Source organism: Scyliorhinus torazame, chromosome 11 (assembly GCF_047496885.1).
Source record: "Scyliorhinus torazame isolate Kashiwa2021f chromosome 11, sScyTor2.1, whole genome shotgun sequence".
Lineage (NCBI taxonomy): Eukaryota > Metazoa > Chordata > Chondrichthyes > Carcharhiniformes > Scyliorhinidae > Scyliorhinus > Scyliorhinus torazame.
In genome coordinates, this window is record NC_092717.1 from 193,416,983 (window position 1) to 193,435,685 (window position 18,703).

Below are 18,703 nucleotides of genomic sequence, written 5' to 3' on the forward strand. Positions count from 1 at the left end.
AACAAAAGACGTAGTTGTATCTGTTACTGATAAACTACACAGATTCAGCCAAGTTGAACTCAAACAGCAGCCTTATGAATACCTAAGTATTCCCAATCCTTGGGTTGTGCTCATTTAGAGTGGTCTGTCCTCATTCAAGACAAACAAAACTAATGGAGACTCGTAAAGATGATGGGAGTCCACAAGTGTCTGAAACCCAGTTGATCAGACCAATAGGCATTGTTTGTGACATCCAGAGAAAAGAGCCTGCCCTTGTATACAACCTATTCTTGTTTATAAAAAATATTTGCTCATGGGATGTGGGTATCACTGGCTGGCCCAGCATTTATTGCCCATCCCTAATTGCCGTGAACCTGAATGGCTTGGTGGGCCATTTTTCAGAATCAACCGCATTGCTGTAGGCCTCGAGTCACATGTAGGCCAAACCAGGTAAGGATGACAGATTTCCATCCCTAAAGGACATTAGTGAAGCAGATGGGTTTTTACGACAATCAACAATGGTTTCATGGTCATCATTAGACTTTTAATTCCAGATTTTTATTGAATTCAAATTTCACCATCTGCAGTGGCAGGATTTGAATCCAGGGTCCCCAGAGCATTATCCTGGGTCTCTGGATTACTAGGTCCAGTGTTAATACCACCACACCTTTGCCTCCTCCTGTTTAACATGCTCGTGCTTGATGCTGATGGATAATGTAAACATTAACTTCATTGTGTTTCATAACAAGTCTTGTTTGATGAATGAACAGTCACCAGTGTAAATCAAGCTAACTCTAAAGCACGAAAATCACTGCTCCCTCCTCGAGCGATGTTTAAAGCTCAGCTGGGCTCCAAGTTTCCATTTCATTACTGAAAAGCAAATTTGAAATGCATCAAAGTCAAAGGTTAATGAACTAGCTTGCTTCCATGGGACTGGCCCAAGTTTAAATAAACTTCAATTCAACTTCTCCAGTTCCTTCCCTCAGCTCTGTTGCTTTAGAAACAGAAACCTTAGAGCACCTTGGTCTACAAAATTATGAGGGGCATAGACAGAGTGGATAGTCGGAGACTTTTTCCCAGGGGGTCAATTACTAGGGGGCATAGGTTCAAGGTGCGAGGGGCAAGGTTTCGAGGCGATGTACGAGATAAGTTTTTTGCACAGAGGGTAGTGGGTGCCTGGAACCCGTTGCAGGAGGAGGTGGTGGAAGCAGGGACGATAGTGACGTTTAAGGGGCATCTTGACAAATACGTGAATAGGATGGGAATAGAGGGATACAGACCCCGGAAGTGTAGAAGATTTTAGTTTAGACGGACAGCATGGTCAGTGCAGGCTTGGAGGGCCGAAGGGCCTGTTGTAGCCATCTGGGATGGCCACTTCCAGAATACAAAATGGACATTTGCAAAGATTGCAGGGAAAAATAGACAATGTTAAGAAAGCAAGCAGGCACAGAGCCTGTCTGCATATTGGAGAACCAGCTCCCAGACGAGAATGAAACTGTAGGTCCATTAGCATATGGATGGCCCATCTCCGGGACAAAGAAAGATACTTCAGTAACCGATCTGGCTCCAGACCTTGCGGCGCCAGTTCCCCAAACCGAAAGCAGAAAACAAACCAGGCCAACGGCCACCGAGGACGCGCCCAGCCATCAGGGCACCCACCCCTTTATTGGTCAGGATCAATGCGAATGATCAAGAATTGGCCCAATTGATTGGGGCCAAGTTCAAGGCCCGCCCACAAGTGCGCGAAGCCCCTTCGGGTATAAGAAGAAGGCCCCAAGAGAGAATCGCTCTCTTGGAATCGGCTCTCACAGCGGAGAGACCCTTCCACCAGCTACACCAGAACCAAGTAAGTCCAAGGTCAACGCTCGCTACCAGACGGACGACCTTCGCTGTACCCTTCTACCGCTTCGATCCCAGTAGCCTCAAAACCGAACAACGGCCATTGTTCCTCTGACTGAGTGGGCGCCCAAAGCTAAGTATAGGCTTTAGCAGTAGTGGTGGGTGCCCGAAGCTAAGTATAGGCTTTAGCAGTAGTGATAGTTTAGTCTGTAGTATTTTGTGCATGAGTATATATTGCTGTGTATGTAAATAAATAGTATTGACTTTGAACTAACTAACTGGTGTACTGACTCTTTGATCAATATTCGGGTTTGAACCTTATGGCGGTATCGAAAGATACCTGGTGACTCTAAAGCAAACGTAATTAGAATTAAGGAAGACGACCATATTGACCGCCATATTTAGAAACAATGAAAGAGAGCAACATTTACTGGTGACCTCTGACGGGACTCGGCCTAGAAGTGGCCGAGTCATTCCGAGAGAACCCAAATTTGAATTGGAATCCGATTGGTAACAGAAAAACCACAAGTGTAAGACCAATACTGATCAAACCTCCAAGATTCGGAAGTGTGTTATTTGCATGCGTACTAACAGGAATATAAGGCAAACCTGAGAGATTTTGTTGCGTAAAACTGTCGGGGGTTTTGTAGGCCGGAAATTAGCGTAAACTGTACCCGTGTTTACATCACCACTTTATCACCCCCTGTTCCAAATTCAGTAGACCACAGAGATAGAGAAAAATGGCAATGAAGGCAATGGAACGCCTTATAAACCCCCAGGAATTCGAGATCGCAGCGACCAGTAGAGTAGGACAGTGTCCCGTATGGGAAGAAGAGATCAGAAAATATCTCAAAAGGAAAAGATGGCCCCTTTGGAGTGAATTCTGCGCCAATGATGAAACAGGTCCCGGGAGTATAGGGTATACTTGGTGGGAGAACCTGACAGAGATCCATAAGAAGAGCTTGGGGAAAGCTCACAATTGCGAGGCACAGAGGAGGTTGTGAGGCTTCGTAGAGAGATTGAGGAGAGAGACAAGAGTAGTGAAGGAGATGAGAACGGATATGAGAGAGAGAACAAGGAACTGAGAGAGCAGTTAGCGGCGAGGAACAAAGAGGTGGAGGATGCCATGCGGGCACATCAGTCTTGTCTCGCCCATTTGAGCAGCTTTCAGTCCCAATATGACAAAGCCTACCAAGACACACAACGCACGGTGTTGGTAAGACAGGAAACCGAACAACAGTTGAGCAGTTGCAGAAACAGTGCAGTGATTTAAAAGCAGCCCTACGAACACTCCACACTTCCACAACGGAACAAAGGCCGAGCTCGGTAGATCATGCAAAGTGCCGGAAGCAAATTGCAGAATTGTAATCTCTGCTTTCTGTTCAAAATGGGTTTCAGAGCACGTTTGGACCCCAATTAGACCAAGAAAATGGCCCCGATTGACAGGAGTTAAATGAGACTGCCCACAGATATGTACATGGGACATGTACACGGGAGAAACCCCAGAAACGAAAATCACCCCAACCCCCGACTGCACAAGCAGAACACATCCCCATGAATCCTGTATCCACACAGCGCAGGGCCACAACAGAAGGAGACCCAGATTTCCTGTACACGACCCCGTTAGCCGTAACCCAATTACGGGACGCGTGTGATAAGATTACACCGTTCCTACCCACATCGGACCCCCACCAGTTCTTTACTAGTAAAACAGCAGGCGACCATGTACGGCCTGGATAGAAAGGAGCAAGTGAAGCTCACAGTTTTAAGCCTCGACCCTTCAGTCGTGGCAGCCCTTCCCGACCCACAGAATGCAGGAGGAGGCACACTCCAAGAAATGCACACAGCGATCCTAGATGCGATTGGCTATAACAAAGGAGACCCCGTAGAAGGCCTAAACAAGTGTAGGCAGAAAAAGACAGAGCACCCCCCAGCGTTTGCTGGACGCTTGGGGATACATTTTACTGCAGTATTCGGAGAGTTAGCCCGCGCCCATGTGTCCCCAGATAATATGGCCAAATCGACTCGCATCCTAGTCTCTCATGCGACGGAGGCAGGGCAGAGAGCTTGCGCAAATTACGACCCCTCAGACGAGGCCCACAACGAGAAATGAGTGTTAAAGTGATTGTCCCGCACTTGGGAACAGTCCATCCAAGGCAAAACCGCATTTGTTAAAGCAGAGGAAGAATAGGCAGATATGAATCCAGTTAGGACGCACCAGGACCCCGCATAGGTAAATGAGGGCAGGAACAGCCCACAGCAACCCAAATCCCAGGTGTGTTACAATTGTGGACAATTAGGACACTATGCACGAGAGTGCAATGCGCCCCAGAAGCAGCAGAGAAACCAACAGTCGGGCACCCTAAATAAGAATAGGGCAAAGCCAATCCACAGCGTTAGCACCTGTTCTGAGAACACAGATAGGAACAGCACCGACTGATGGTGTTCGGGCTCCCCAACTTGGGTCTGAGACACCCTTTGGGACAAGTCCGGTAGACCGGTAGTGGCAGGCTCAGTTCGGGGACACCCCGTAGAATTTCTCTGGGACACAGGAGGGTCCCGCACCACGCTCAATTCCTCCACAATGTTTCAGCGAGACACGTGGCCCACCACCGACACCATTACACTCAGAGGTTTTACAGACCATTTACAGCAGGGAAACATCACAGCCCCTGTAGCAACCGAGATAGGGAACATTTAAACAAAACACCCCGTATTTCTGGTCGATCTACCCCAGACAGCCGAACACACCTTAGGAATTGACTTCATGAGCTCCCACAACCTCTCATTTAATCCGGTAAACAAATGTGTATGGAGAATGGCAAAGGCAGCACGAGCCCCCGCCACGCTCACAGTTGGAGAGTATGAAAATAGAATCAGCGAAGTAGGAGACTTCTGGTTCGGCCCTCGAGCCATTAGTCAGAACAAACAAGTTAGGGAAGTCCTGCAGCAACACAAAGCAGCATTTGCACAGCACAAGCACGACTGTGGCAAGATCGCTGGCTTAGTGAATGTTACAGGTCCCGACACCAGACCCCAAAAGCAGTACGGTTTTCGCCAAGAAGCAGAGGGAGAAATCTCAAAAGTAATACAGAGTTTGCTGGATCAAGGCGTACTCCAATCAGTAGCCTCCACGAATAACGCACCAATTTGGCCCGTCAGGAAACCCGATGGATCATGGCGACTGACCATTGATTACCGGGAACTGAACAAAGTAACCCCAGTAGCAGCCCCCACCATAGCCACGAGTCCCGAGACCATGCTCAAACAGGGACTACAGTCAAAAATGTTTCCGGTTTTGGATATTAGCAATGGCTTTTGGTCCATTCCATTGGATAAAGCGTGCCAATATAAATTCGCTTTCACATTCCAGGGACAGCAGTCTACGTGGATGTGCCTTCCACAAGGCTTCCACAACTCCCCCTCCATTTTCCACCGACAGCTGGCAAATGGTTTAGCAAAGTTTTCCCGACCCAATTGTCTGGTCCAATATGTAGATGATCTGCTACTACAGACGGACACAAAGGGAGAGCACATTTCGCTTCTGGCCGAACTTTTAGGACTCCTACAACAAATTGGCTGTAAAGTGAACCCCAAGAAGGTGCAGATTTTACAGGAAAAAGTGATTTACTTTGGAACAGTAATCACACATGGCAAACGCAAGATCGAGCAGAAAAGAATCGACTCGATCGTCAAATTACCCCTGCCCCATAATGTCTCAGCCCTCCGGTCATTTCTAGGACTGGTTGGCGACTGCCAAAACCATATCGACGGTTTTGCCACAAAAGCAGCGCCTCTATCCGAACTTCTCAAGAAACAAGCACCTTGGGAATGGCTTCCACAGCACATGGATGTCGTGGATGCTTTAAAAAGAGCCCTCAGCACAGCATTATTGGTCCACTTTCCCCGTACGCAATTGAGGTTGCAACTACCGACCGAACCCTTTCGGCCGTGCTCCTCCAGGAACGACATGATCAATTAGGCCCCGTGGCATACGCTTCACGCGTGTTAGACCCGGTGGAGCAAGGATTTCCTGCCTGCGAAAGGCACCTGCTCGCAGTTTTTTGGTCAGTACAATACTTCGCCTACATTACAGGACTCAACCCCATCACCATTCTCACTGAACACATCCCAACACAGCTACTACTAGATGGTCGACTTAAAAATGGCACAGTCAGCCAGATCCACGCAGCCTGTCTTTTACAGGGACGGGACATCACGGTTAAGAGAACCAAGACCCTCACTTTCCTAGCCGATAACTTACAATATGCAGGTACCCCACATGAGTGTGAGATCATCACCTCAAAGCATAATACAGGACCCTTTATACCAAAGTCAGCCCCCAGGAATGCAGGTACTACACCCCAGAGATCCCAACCCACAGCCACATGCGCACCCCTTAGAATTTATGTGGACGGCTGCTCCACAGTTTTAAATGGGAAAAGAATGATTGGTTTCAGTATTTATGTAGAGGACGCGCAGGGACGCGCCCTAGAAGAGATTTCGTTGAAATTGCCAGGACATTTAGGCTGGCAGGCAGCAGAACTGGCAGCCATAGCATATATTGTGGACCACCCCGACTCGTTTCCGACCCCAGCCGACATATATTCGGACAGTTTATATGTCTGCAACAGTTTAACAGAATTCCTACCCCGGTGGGAAATTAGAGGATTCGTTTCCTCAGACGGAAAGCCCCTCCCCTCAGCCCCATTCATAGATTATCATAGAATTTACAGTGCAGAAGGAGGCCATTCGGCCCATCGAGTCTGCACCAGCTCTTGGAAAGAGCACCCTACCCAAGGTCAACACCTCCACCCTATCCCCATAACCCAGTAACCCCACCCAACACTAAGGGCAATTTTGGACACTAAGGGCAATTTATCATGGCCAATCCACCTAACCTGCATATCTTTGGACTGTGGGAGGAAACCGGAGCACCCGGAGGAAACCCACGCACACACGTGGAGGATGTGCAGACTCCACACAGACAGTGACCCAAGCCGGAATCGAACCTGGGACCCTGGAGCTGTGAAGCAATTGTGCTATCCACAATGCTACCGTGCTGCCATTACTCCAGCATATTCTGAAACCGGCCAAAGACCGTAAATATGGAATCATCAAAGTTCGCAGTCACCATCGTTCCTCCCCCCCGGTAACGTTAAAGCAGACGCCCTAGCGAAAGCAGTTTCCTGACATGGTCACTTTTGGAAGCCCCCCGAAAGCGCCCCAGTACACGCGGTTCAGGTCTCACAGACCAACATTCAAGATTTGGCAAAGGTTCAAAAGGAAGATGAGAAGCTCAGGGAAGTTTTAAAAGACATCTTCCCAGCCCCTTATGATAAATTTAAAAACGCGATAACCAAACATGACGATGTGATTTTAAAAGACAGCATTTATCTAGTCGCCAGCCAGGACAAGAATCAAATTATTTGTCAGTTCAATGACAATCATGGACACCAGGGCATTGAACCCACCCTGGCCCCCACCTCAGACCCCTCTGCTGGTGGCCTGATTTAAAAGCCAATGTTACCCATTACATTGAGAATTGCTTAATCTGTGCCCAGAACAATCCAGACAGATATGCAAAAAATGCTCAGCTAAATCACACCCGCCCCGTTAATGGCCCCTGAATGAATTTGCAAATAGATTATATAGGACCCCTACCCCCCTGCAGAAATAGTTTTAAGTATGTGTTGGTGGTCATCGACACCTTCACAAAATGGGTGGAAACGTTTCCATCCAGAACAAACACTGCCAAAACGACAGCTAAAATCCTAACCCAGCACATCTTTACAAGATGGGGCCTCCCACGCAGTCCGATCAAGACTCCCATTTTACAGGACGAGTGATGAAAAATGTCCTCACAATTTTCGGAATAAAGCAAAAGTTTCATAGAGCATACCACCCCCAATCAAGTGACATTGTAGAAAGGATGAACAGAACTCTAAAAGCCACTCTCAGAAAAATGGTGCAACAGCACAACAGCACATGGGACACAGTTCTCCCATTTGCATTAATGTTCATTCGAAACACGGTATCCACGTCCACAGGATACACCCCCCACACCCTCATGATCGGACGCCCTATGAAAGGGACAGAATATTTATTAGGACTGGAGTTGGCTAGCCCCACAGTCACTGCCCTCACGCATGAGAAAGCAGTACAACAAGTTATAGAGAATGTGAAGGCTGCCCAGCTTGCAGCAGCAGTCAGGCTAGGAACCCGCAAGAAGCAAAGCAAGGCTTGCTTTGACAAAACGGTACACGCCACCGAGTTTGCAGTAGGACAGCAAGTGATGCTATCCCTATACAACCCCAGTTCATTCCTTTCCCCCAAATTTTCTGGACCGTACTCCATCTCAGATAAAGTCAGCCCCTCTGTGTATAAAATCACCTATCCAAATGGCAAGTCTGGGTGGTTCCACATAAACCAGCTTAAGGCTTATGGCTCGCAGAACAACCATGCACACCACATCTCACTTGCAGCAGCAGATGAGCAGGCCCCGCCCACGAATGACATATTTCTACCCTTCCTCAACCTGTCCAGCCCATCCACAGACACGACTTCGACTCCACCCCCAGAGGCATGACTCCGCCTCTCCCTTCCTTCAACCAGCAGCGACAGCGATAGCGATAGCGGCAGCCCCAGCAGACCACGTTACGATTACACCCCTGCACCAGGCCCCACTATCAACGAATCTGAACATGATTCCAGCGACCCCTTCGAGATCACATACATTAAAGCCCCTGACCTAGGCCCACCGCCCGACGATTACGGATTAAACCTTTGCAGCTCCAACCTCGACACAAGGTTCTGGCACTGAGACAATTTGTTCAGGCTCATCCGGAATGATGAGATGGACCCCAATTTGCTCCAAGCAGCTTTAGCAAGCCTACTCCAGTCAAGAGTATGGCAGCCGGGAGAAGATGATAACATAGAGTCTGACTCCCACCAAACGAATCCCTTTGCGACTCTGCTCGCTTTAGAGCAATGAGGTGTCCAGATGATGGTAAAATAGAACCGATGGAGAGTTACGGTGTCCTTTCTGATGGAACCTGCACCATGTTTGTAATGCATGCTTGTTTGTTATTGTGAATGTTGAATGTTGTTTGTTAATTTAAAGTTTTCATGGCCCCACGCCACGTCTTGGTGCAGGCAGAACTACCCTTCTGATTCCCAATGGCTGTTAGAGGAATTAGTTTGTCGGCAGACAACCAATCATAACTACCCTCCTGATTTGAAGGTAATCACGAGAGACCCCCACGACGACCACATATTCGTTCCATTCTTGCCGGTCGCTCAGGCAATGGAGAAACGGCACTGGTCCCCACCCTGCCTGAGGACCCCCCTCTGGTCAGCTACGCTTGGGTAAAACACATACGGCACTGGTCATTATCCAACACAGGAATTCCACCCATTCTTACCCGCCGCGGCCCATACGCATCCCATTTCTCTCTTTAAGTTCAAAACTCTTTTGTTTCTTTATGGCAACCCTTAGGTTGTTTCCAGATGCTATTTACATCCTCAAACACTAGGATGGTAGATCACACAGGCTGCGAGATGGCTTGCACTGTGTCAGTATTTTTCTCGGATGTCTTGTCCCCAAATATATGGTTTAAAAAAAAATAAAAAATGAGGGAGTCACAGATGGTGACCAATTATAATGGGTAATTGGCAATAAAGGACAGACAGACATACAGACAAGATCTTAAGCAAGATAATAACAGAAATTATGCTTGTGTCCACAGAACTCGGGAACCTCAGAAGAAGGAAAGATGAAGACAACCATCATGCTCTACAGTTGGATCTTAGTGGGATCACTCCAGTTGCGCGCGGATGCTACCCTCCAACCGCTTTAAGCGAATTAAAGTACATCCGTTTTTTTGTGTGTGTTCATTTTGTTTGAATAAAGAAGTGTAAAACTCTGTGCTTGACTGCCAAGCTAGAGACCTGCGTTACTGCTATTGTACAGTTTAAAATGTTGTAAATTATTTTGATTGATTGAGGTTAGTTTAGTGAAGGACAGTTAGAGGTTCCAGTTTTTTAAATTTTGTAATGCATGCCTGAATGTCATAGCGCCCCGTAGAATTTTATAATGATGTATGTACATAAAATAATTTAGGTAAAAGTTGCAATTCATAGGACAGAGCAGTGTTGAGCCTATCAAGTGCTTATGGGTGCCCGACTTAGGAGGAGAACGAAGATGACGCGGTAATTTGATCCTTCACGCTTCGCGTTGAGGATTACAAGGAGGGTGTGTAGCCATCTGGGATGGCCACTTCCAGAATACAAAATGGACATTTGCAAAGATTGCAGGGAAAAATGGACAATGTTAAGAAAGCAAGCAGGCACAGAGCCTGTCTGCATATTGGAGGAACAGCTCCCAGACGAGACTGAAACTGTAGGCCCATTAGCATATGGATGGCCCATCTCCGGGAACAAAGGAAGATACTTAAGTAACCGATCTGGCCCTAGACCTCGCGGCGCCAGTTCCACAAACCGAAAGCAGAAAATGAAGCAGGCCAACGGCCACCTAGGGCGCGCCCAGCCATCAGGGCACCCAACCCTTTATTGGTCAGGATCAATGCGAATGATCAAGAAATGGCCCAATTGATTGGGGCCAAGTTCAAGGCCCGCCCACAAATGCCCGAAGCCCCCTTCGGGTATAAGAAGAAGGCCCCAAGAGAGAATCGCTCTCTTGGAATCGTCTCTCACAGCGGAGAGACCCTTCCACCAGCTACATCAGAAGCAAGTGAGTCCAAGGTCAAGGCTCGCAACCAGACGGACAACCTTAGCTGTTCCCCTCTACCACTTCGACTCCAGCAGCCTCAGAACCAAACAACGGCCATGTTCCTCTGACTGAGTGGGCGCCAGAAGCTAAGTATAGGCTTTAGCAGTAGTGATGAGAGAGGCACACACTCTGAGAGAGGCACACACTCCGAGAGAGGCACACACTCCGAGAGAGACACAGAGAGAGAGACACACACTCCGAGAGAGGCGCACACTCCGAGAGAGGCACACACTCCGAGAGAGACACAGAGAGAGAGACACACACTCCGAGAGAGACGTAGAGAGAGAGACACACACTCCGAGAGAGGCGCACACTCAGAGAAATGAAATGAAAATCACTTATTGTCACAAGTATGTTTCAAATGAAGCTACTGTGAAAAACCCCTAGTCGCCACATTCCGGCGCCTGTTCGGGGAGGCTGATACAGTCCGCTTTACGGATGGGGAGTTGGTGGTAGGCGGATTTGAGGTCTACCGTTGAGAAGACCCGGTACTGTGCAATGCCTCCAATGCCGCACAGCTTCAACAATAGCTTGGGCCTCTTTTTCGACAGATGAGTGCCGAATTTCTGAGGCATGAAGGGTGCGGGAAAAGAATGCCACGGGTCTGCCTGCCTGATTTAGGGTGGCGGCTAGGGCGACGTCTGATGCGTCGCTCTCCATTTGAAAGGGCAGCGTCTCGTCTACTATCGGCTCTGATACGGGCAAAGGGTTGTTGAGCCTCGGCCGTCAGGGGAAAATGGGTGGACTCTATGAGTGGGCGGGCCTTGTCCGCATAGTTTGGGATCCACTGGGCGTAATACGAAAAGAACCCCAGGCATTGTTTGAGGGCCATGGGGCAGTGGGGAGGGGGAGCTCCATGAGGGGGCGAATGCGGTCGCGATTGGGCCCCAGAACTCCGTTCTGGACCACATAGCCGAGGATGGCTAAGCGGTTCATGCTGAACACGCACTTCTCCTTGTTGGAGGTGAGGTTTAGGAGAGTGGAAGTGTGGAGAAATTTGGCAAGGTTGGCATCGTGGTCCTGCTGATCATGGCTGCAGATGGTGACGTTGTCTAGGTACAGAAAGGTGGCCCGCAAACCGTACCGGTGGACTATTCGGTCCATTTCCCTTTGGAAGACCGAGAGCCCGTTGGTGACGCCGAAGGGAATGCTGAGGAAGTGATAGAGGCGACCATCTGCCTCGAAGGCAGTGTATGGACCGTCCGCTTTACCGATGGCGAGCTGGTGGTAGGCGGATTTGAGGTCGACCATTGAGAAGACCCGGTACTGTGCAATCTGATTGACCAAATCAGATATGCGTGGGAGGACGTACGCGTCAAGCTGCGTGTATCGATTGATGGTCTGGCTGTAGTCCACGACCATTCTGTGTTTCTCCCAGTTTTAACTATTACAATTTGGGCTCCCCAGGGCTGTTGCTGGCCTCGATGATGCCTTCCTGAAGCAGCCGCTGGACCTCGGACCTGATGAAGGTCCTGTCCTGGGTGCTGTACCGTCTGCTCCTGGTAGCGACGGGTTTGCAATCCGGGGTTAGATTTGCGAAGAGGGAAGGTGGATCGACCTTTAGGGTCACGAGGCCGCACACAGTAAGGGGTGGTGGGGGCCCGCCGAATTTCAGGGTTGGGCTCTGGAGGTTACACTGGAAGTCCAGGCCAAGTAATAAGGCAGCATAGAGATTAGGGAGGACATAGAGGCGGAAGCCGCTGAATTCTACGCCCTGGACCGTGAGTGTGACCGTACAGTACCCCCGGATCGCCACGGAATGGGATCCAGAGACCAGGGAGATTCTTTGATTGGTGGGGTGTGTGCAAGGGAGCAGCGCCTTACCGTTTCCGGGCGGATGAAGCTTTAGGTGCTCCAGGAGTCCAGCAGCCAAGTGGTCACGTGTCCATCGATTTTAACGCTGGTTAATGCGGTAGCCAGGTTGTGCGGACGAGACTGGTCGATGGTCACTGAGGCGAGTCGTGGTTGGTCGTCGCTGGTGTCGGATGATGGGGTGCCCGGGGGGCATGGGTCCTGGAACGCTGGTGGTGCCCATGTGCCGTGGGGGAGACAAGATGGCGGCGCCTGAAGATCTTGGGGAGGACAAAATGGCGGTGCCCATGGGCCGCATGTGGCGGGGGTTGAAAAAGATGGCGGTGCCCATGGGCCTTACGTGTTGCGCGGAGGGGAAGGTGACGGCACCCACTGGCCACGCTTGGTCTGAGGGGGAGAAGATGGCAGCGCCCACTGGCCGCACGTGGTCCGGGGAAGTGAAGATGGCGGCGCCCATTGTCCGTAAACTGCGCGGGCCTGGCACACCGCGGCAAAGTGCCCCTTCTTACCGCAAGCCTTACAAAGGGCAGCGTGAGCCGGGCAACGTTGGCGGGGGTGTTTCTGCTGGCCGCAAAAGTAACATCGGGGACCCCCGAGGTTCGCTGGCTGGCGCATGGCACAGGCGTATTGGCTTGGTAAGGCCCCCGCTGGGGCGGCCTTCTGTGGGCTCCACGATGCGTAGGAGGGGTGGGCCGTGCGGCTGGGGGTGTCGGCCTGGATATTGCGCGAGGCGACCGTCATAGAGAGCGCCAGCTTCTTTGTCTCTGTGAGATCGAGTGTGGCCCCTTCTAGAAGTCGCTGGCGTATGAGGTCCGACCCAATCCCCGTAACAAAAGCGTCCCGCATAAGGAGGTTTGAATGTTCCGTGGTCCTAACGGCCTGGCAGTCACAATCCCGGATGAGTGGGATTAGGGCCCGCCAGAAGTCTTCTATGGATTCACCAGGGAGTTGAAAGCGAGTGGTGAGTACGTGCCTGGTGAAGAGCGTGTTCGTCTTCTGGGCGTAATTTTCTTTGAGTAGCGTCATGGCTTTGGCGTAGTTTGGCGCGTCTTGGATCAGCGGAAAGACGTTGGAGCTCAACCTCGAGTACAGTATCTGTATTTTCTGAGCCTCCGGAACAGGGCTTGGCGCCGAGTTGATGTACGCCTCGAAACAAGCTAGCCAGTGCTGAACGTCCTTTTTGGCGTCGCTTGATTGCGGATCCAGCTGCAGGTGATCCGGCTTGATACGGAGGTCCATCTTCTGAAAATCTTGGAGCAATAAATTGATGCACGATCAATTGCACAAAGACGAGACTTGAATACACCTGAGGCTTTATTGCTCTAAGATGTGTGGCCTCCCACAGCAGCTGGCGAAATGGCTGCTGCGTGGAGGAAACACATATTTATACTCCGCTTACTGGGCAGAGCCAGCAGGCAGGGACTACTGTCGTACCTGTAGTATAGGTCCTATCATACATCACCTAATATAGGTGCAACAGTGGTATACCACACACCGTTCAAAATGTATCTCCTAATCCCATTTGAAAACAGTACATATTAATAACTTTTAAGGTGAAAATTCTGAAATGAAAATGTTTGAATCTGGGAGAGTCCAATGTGTTTATCTGAAATCTGTCACTACTTTTTAATTAAGGCTTCAAGTTCTTTAACTGAGTTGGCATTTCTTGCTAAAAGAGTTGAACTTTGATGAATATATTTCCATGGTTTAATTTTCACAGTCTGTATTTCTTATTTTCTTTCACGTGGAAGTTAAAGGATTGAATTTGATGGTCCCTGTCACTAGTTTCCCTTCTTCCATTCTCATTATTTATTTGTTCATTAACAGTCACTTGGATAACTCAATAAAAAGTTTCCTCCAATTTTTTTCCCATTTCATGCATTCACTGAACGCAGTTGAGTCAACAATACAAATTACACAATTGGCCTCACTGCTACTCCGCCTCATTATCTTACATAAGAACATAAGAACTAGGAGCAGGAGTAGGCCATCTGGCCCTTGGAGCCTGCTCCGCCATTCAATGAGATCATGGCTGTTCTTTTGTTGATTCAGCCCCACTTTCCAGCCCGAACACTATAACCCGTTATTCCTGTATTCTCCAAAAAACTATCTATCTTTATCTTGAAAACATTTAATGAAGGAGCCTCAACTGCTTCACTGGGCAGGGAATTCCATAGGTTCACAACTCTTTGGGTGAAGAAGTTCCTCCGAAGGCAATAACTGCAGTCACCTCACTTCACTCTGTGTGAAGCATTTTGAGCGACTTCACAGATGTGATATTGTACCAAGCAAGCCAGTCGTTGTTCACTCATTGACACCTGCCGAAAACTCAAATGAAAGAAAATGTTTGTGAATGAAGGACTGTGATTTGATGTGGTAGTTCTCCCAATCAAATTGCTAACATTCACCACCTAAATTCATTCTCTCAGAATAACCTTCCAGAAGAAGTAGCAGAGGCCTGATGAGTGTGGTACAGTACCCACAGGATGGAATTCGGTGGGGAGATTCCAATCTTCACAGGACCTACCATGGATTTCCTGAGGTTTTCTTTCATAGAATTTAGGCATCATTAGCAAGGTCAGCATTTGTTTCCCCTCCCCAGTTGTCCTTGAGAATGTGCTGGTGAACCTTCTTGAACTGCTACAGTTCATTTGCCTTTCTCGATAGCTGCACCGAGAGTCAAAACTATTTGTTGACTCTTGCTGCTTTTATTGCTCACTTTCAAAGTGCTGCTCTGTGCCTGAAGTAACACACCACAAAAAGCAGCCATTTAAGTTTTCCCTTTTCCACACACCCTCCTCCTTCCTGCCTTCCTGTTGGATATTTCCTCCTCTTTTGGTATAGTAAGGCAGTTTGGGTTACACAGCCTCATATAGCTGTTGGGAAGTAGAAATTACTGTTGACCATGTTTTCTGCCTCAAATTTCTGCCTCTGGGATTGTATTAACGCCTCTATTTGAACAGCGAAAAGATAAGCTTGACGTGGTGTTATTGAACAGTGGCAATGGGGAATTTTATCCAGCAGTTTGCCTGACAACGTCAATCCTTTCCTAATTCCCAGAAAAATAAATGAGTGCTCTTAATGGTTTCCAAATTTGCCAAACTGACGACTGGTTCATAAGACAAAAGAATACTTGAAATAATTCAGTTAATGGCAATTGAGACTGGGACTTCCATATCTACAGAGAAGGGAGTGAACATCCACAGGCTGACACCATAGACATGCTGGGGGTGATTTTACACCCGCGTTCGCCCTGAGTGCAAACGGCGATAGGAGTGCAAAATCCCACAAGAAGTTTCCATTTTCCCTGCCCTTCGCTGGTGATGTTAAAAGGTTCTCATCCAGTCACACCCTCATTTCAATACATTGTAATAAATTATGATATAATTAAGGGCTTCCCTGCCATATATTCCACCCACATTTCTTTGTTGTTTGTTGTTCCTGCGTGCTGAAATCATCTCATGTCAGTGAGGTTTACAACAGGTATTTAAAACATGAAGCAGGCGGAGGGAACCTGCCAGAGGTGCAAAGGTAAGTGTAGCCCCTGGGGGGAGAGGGGCATGCCTGGCAGTACTCTGGCACTGCCCCCCGTGTCAAGGTTCAGTGCCGGGGGCAATACCTTGGGGTTCCCTCTCGGGAGCTCCATTGGGGAGGGGCTCTGTTTATGTGTGTGGGGATTGCCCCAGTGCATGTTGGGGTTTGTCCCTGTATCTGTGGGGGGAGGGGGGATTTGCTTTTAACACCAATCAGGGCGCCCTTTAAAAAGGTATGGTAGCACTGTTGCTTCACAGCAGGTTCAATTCCCATCTTGGGTGACTATCTGTGTGGAGTCTGCACGTTCTTCCCGTGTCTGCATGGGTTTCCTCCGGGTGCTCTGGTTTCTTCCCGCAAGTTCCGAAATATGTGCTTGTTAGGTGAATTGGACATTCTGTATTCTTCTTCAGTATACCTGAACAGGCGCCGGAGTGTGGCGACTAGGGGATTTTCACATTAACTTCATTGAGGTGTTAATGTAAGCCTACTTGTGACACTAATAAAGATTATTAAAAGGCACGCTGATCTCTGTGCAGCCAGCATTTCAGGCTCTATCTGGTCCCAACACGACAATGTGATGCCGTCAGACACATGCATCTTTTGTTTTCTCTAAGTGCTGCAGTGAAGGGGAGCTGCACGCTGGTCTCTACGGCAGAGCCAGCACTGAGAGACAATAATTGGAAAATTTCACCCACTGCCTATATGTTTCTTTACATGCACAAAAGACTGCTTAATAAGATAAGAGTCCATGTTGGCGGGGATAGTATGTTAAAATGGCTAGAGGATTAGCAAACTGATCGGAGACAGAGTTGGGAAAATAGGGCCATTTCCACAATGGCCAGCTATAACTAGTCGAGTGCCACAGGGGTCAGTGGCGGAGCCACAATTATTACAAATATATTAATGATTTGGACAAGGTAAGTGAATGCATTATTGCCAATTTTAAGAATGAACAAACTTGGTGGGAAGGCAAATGGTGAGCCTACAGAGGGATATAGTCAGCTTAAGTAAGTGGGCAAAAATTTAGCAGGTGGAATACAATATAGGAAAATGTGAAGTTATTCACTTTGGTAGGAAGAATAAAGAAGCTGAATGCTATCTAAATGGAGAAAGACTGCAGAAAGCTGCAGCACAGAGGGTTTTGGGCATAAATCACAAAAAGCTAGTATGCAGGTTCAGCAGGTAATAGGGAAGGCAAATGAAATGATGGTCTTTATTTCAAAAGGGAATGGAGTATAAAAATCAGGAAGTCTTGCTAAAACTATACAAGGTAGTAGTTAGAACAGAAGAATATAAGAACATAAGAAATAGGAGCGGAAGTAGGCAATTCAAGCCCGCTCCGCCATTCAACACGACCATGATGATCCCTCCATGGCATCAACTCCACTTTCTTCAATCCATTACTAATTAAATATCTATCTTTCTCCGCCTTAAATTTACTTAATGTTCCGGCATCCCCCAAATTCCAGGGTAGTGGATTCCACAGATTCAGGTCCCTTTGAGAGAAATAATTTCTTCTCATCTCGGTTTTAAATGTGTTGCCCCTTATCCTAAAACTGTGACCTCTTGTTCTAGATTGCGCCACAAGAGAAAGCATTTCCTCTACATCTACTTTGTCAATACCTTTCCTCTTCTCATTTACCTCAATTAGATCTCCTCTCATTCTTCTAAACTTGAGAAAGTATAGGCCTAAACCACTCATTCCATAAGACCATAAGACCATAAGACATAGGCCGTTCGGCCCATCGAGTCTGCTCCGCCATTCAATCATGACTGATATTTTTCTCATCCCCATCCTCCTGCCTTCTCCCCATAACCCCTGAACCCCTTATTAATCAAGAACCTACCTATCTCAGTCTTAAATACACTCAGTAACTTGGCCTCTACAGACGTCTGCGACAATGAGTTCCACAGATTCACCACCTCCTGGCTGAAGAAATTTCTCCTCATCTCTGTTTTAAAGGATCGTCCCTTCAGTCTGAGGCTGTGCCCTTGGGTTCTAGTTTCTCCTACTGGTGGAAATATCCTCTCCATGTTAAGACAACCCCCTCAATCGAGTGACCCTCTGAACTGCCTCTAATGCAACCATATCCCTCCTCAAATAAGGGGACCAAAACTGGACACAGTACTCTAGGTGCGGTCTCACTAAAGGCATGTACAGTCGCAGAAACAGTTCCCTACTTTTATACTCTATTCCTTTCACAATAAAGGCCTTAATGTGCCTTCCTTATTATGTACCTGCATGCTAGATTTCTGCGATTCGTGCAGAAGTACACCCTGATCCCTCTGCACTGAAGCACTGTGAAGCTTCTCCCCATTTAGATAATAAATTGGCTTTCCAATAGATAACCTCATACTAATCCACATTAAACTCCATTTACCAAATTATGGCCCACTCACCTAACCTATTTCTTTCCATTTGTAAATTTCTTATTTCCTCATTGCAACTCACTATCCACCTATTTTAGTGTCATCTGCAAATTTGGCTGTCGTACCTTCTATCCCTAGATCTAACTCATTAATATATATTGTAAAAAGTTGAGGCCCGAGGACCGAACCCTGTGGCACCCCACGAGTTACATCTTGCCAGCCATTAATCCCGAGTCTGTCTTCTGCCAGTTAGCAAGTCTTCTATCCAAGATAATAAATTACCCCTAATCCCATGAGATCTTACCTTGTGTAGTAACATTTTATGCGGCACCTTATCAAATGCCTTGTGGAAGTCCAAGGGCTGGATTTTCCGCCCAC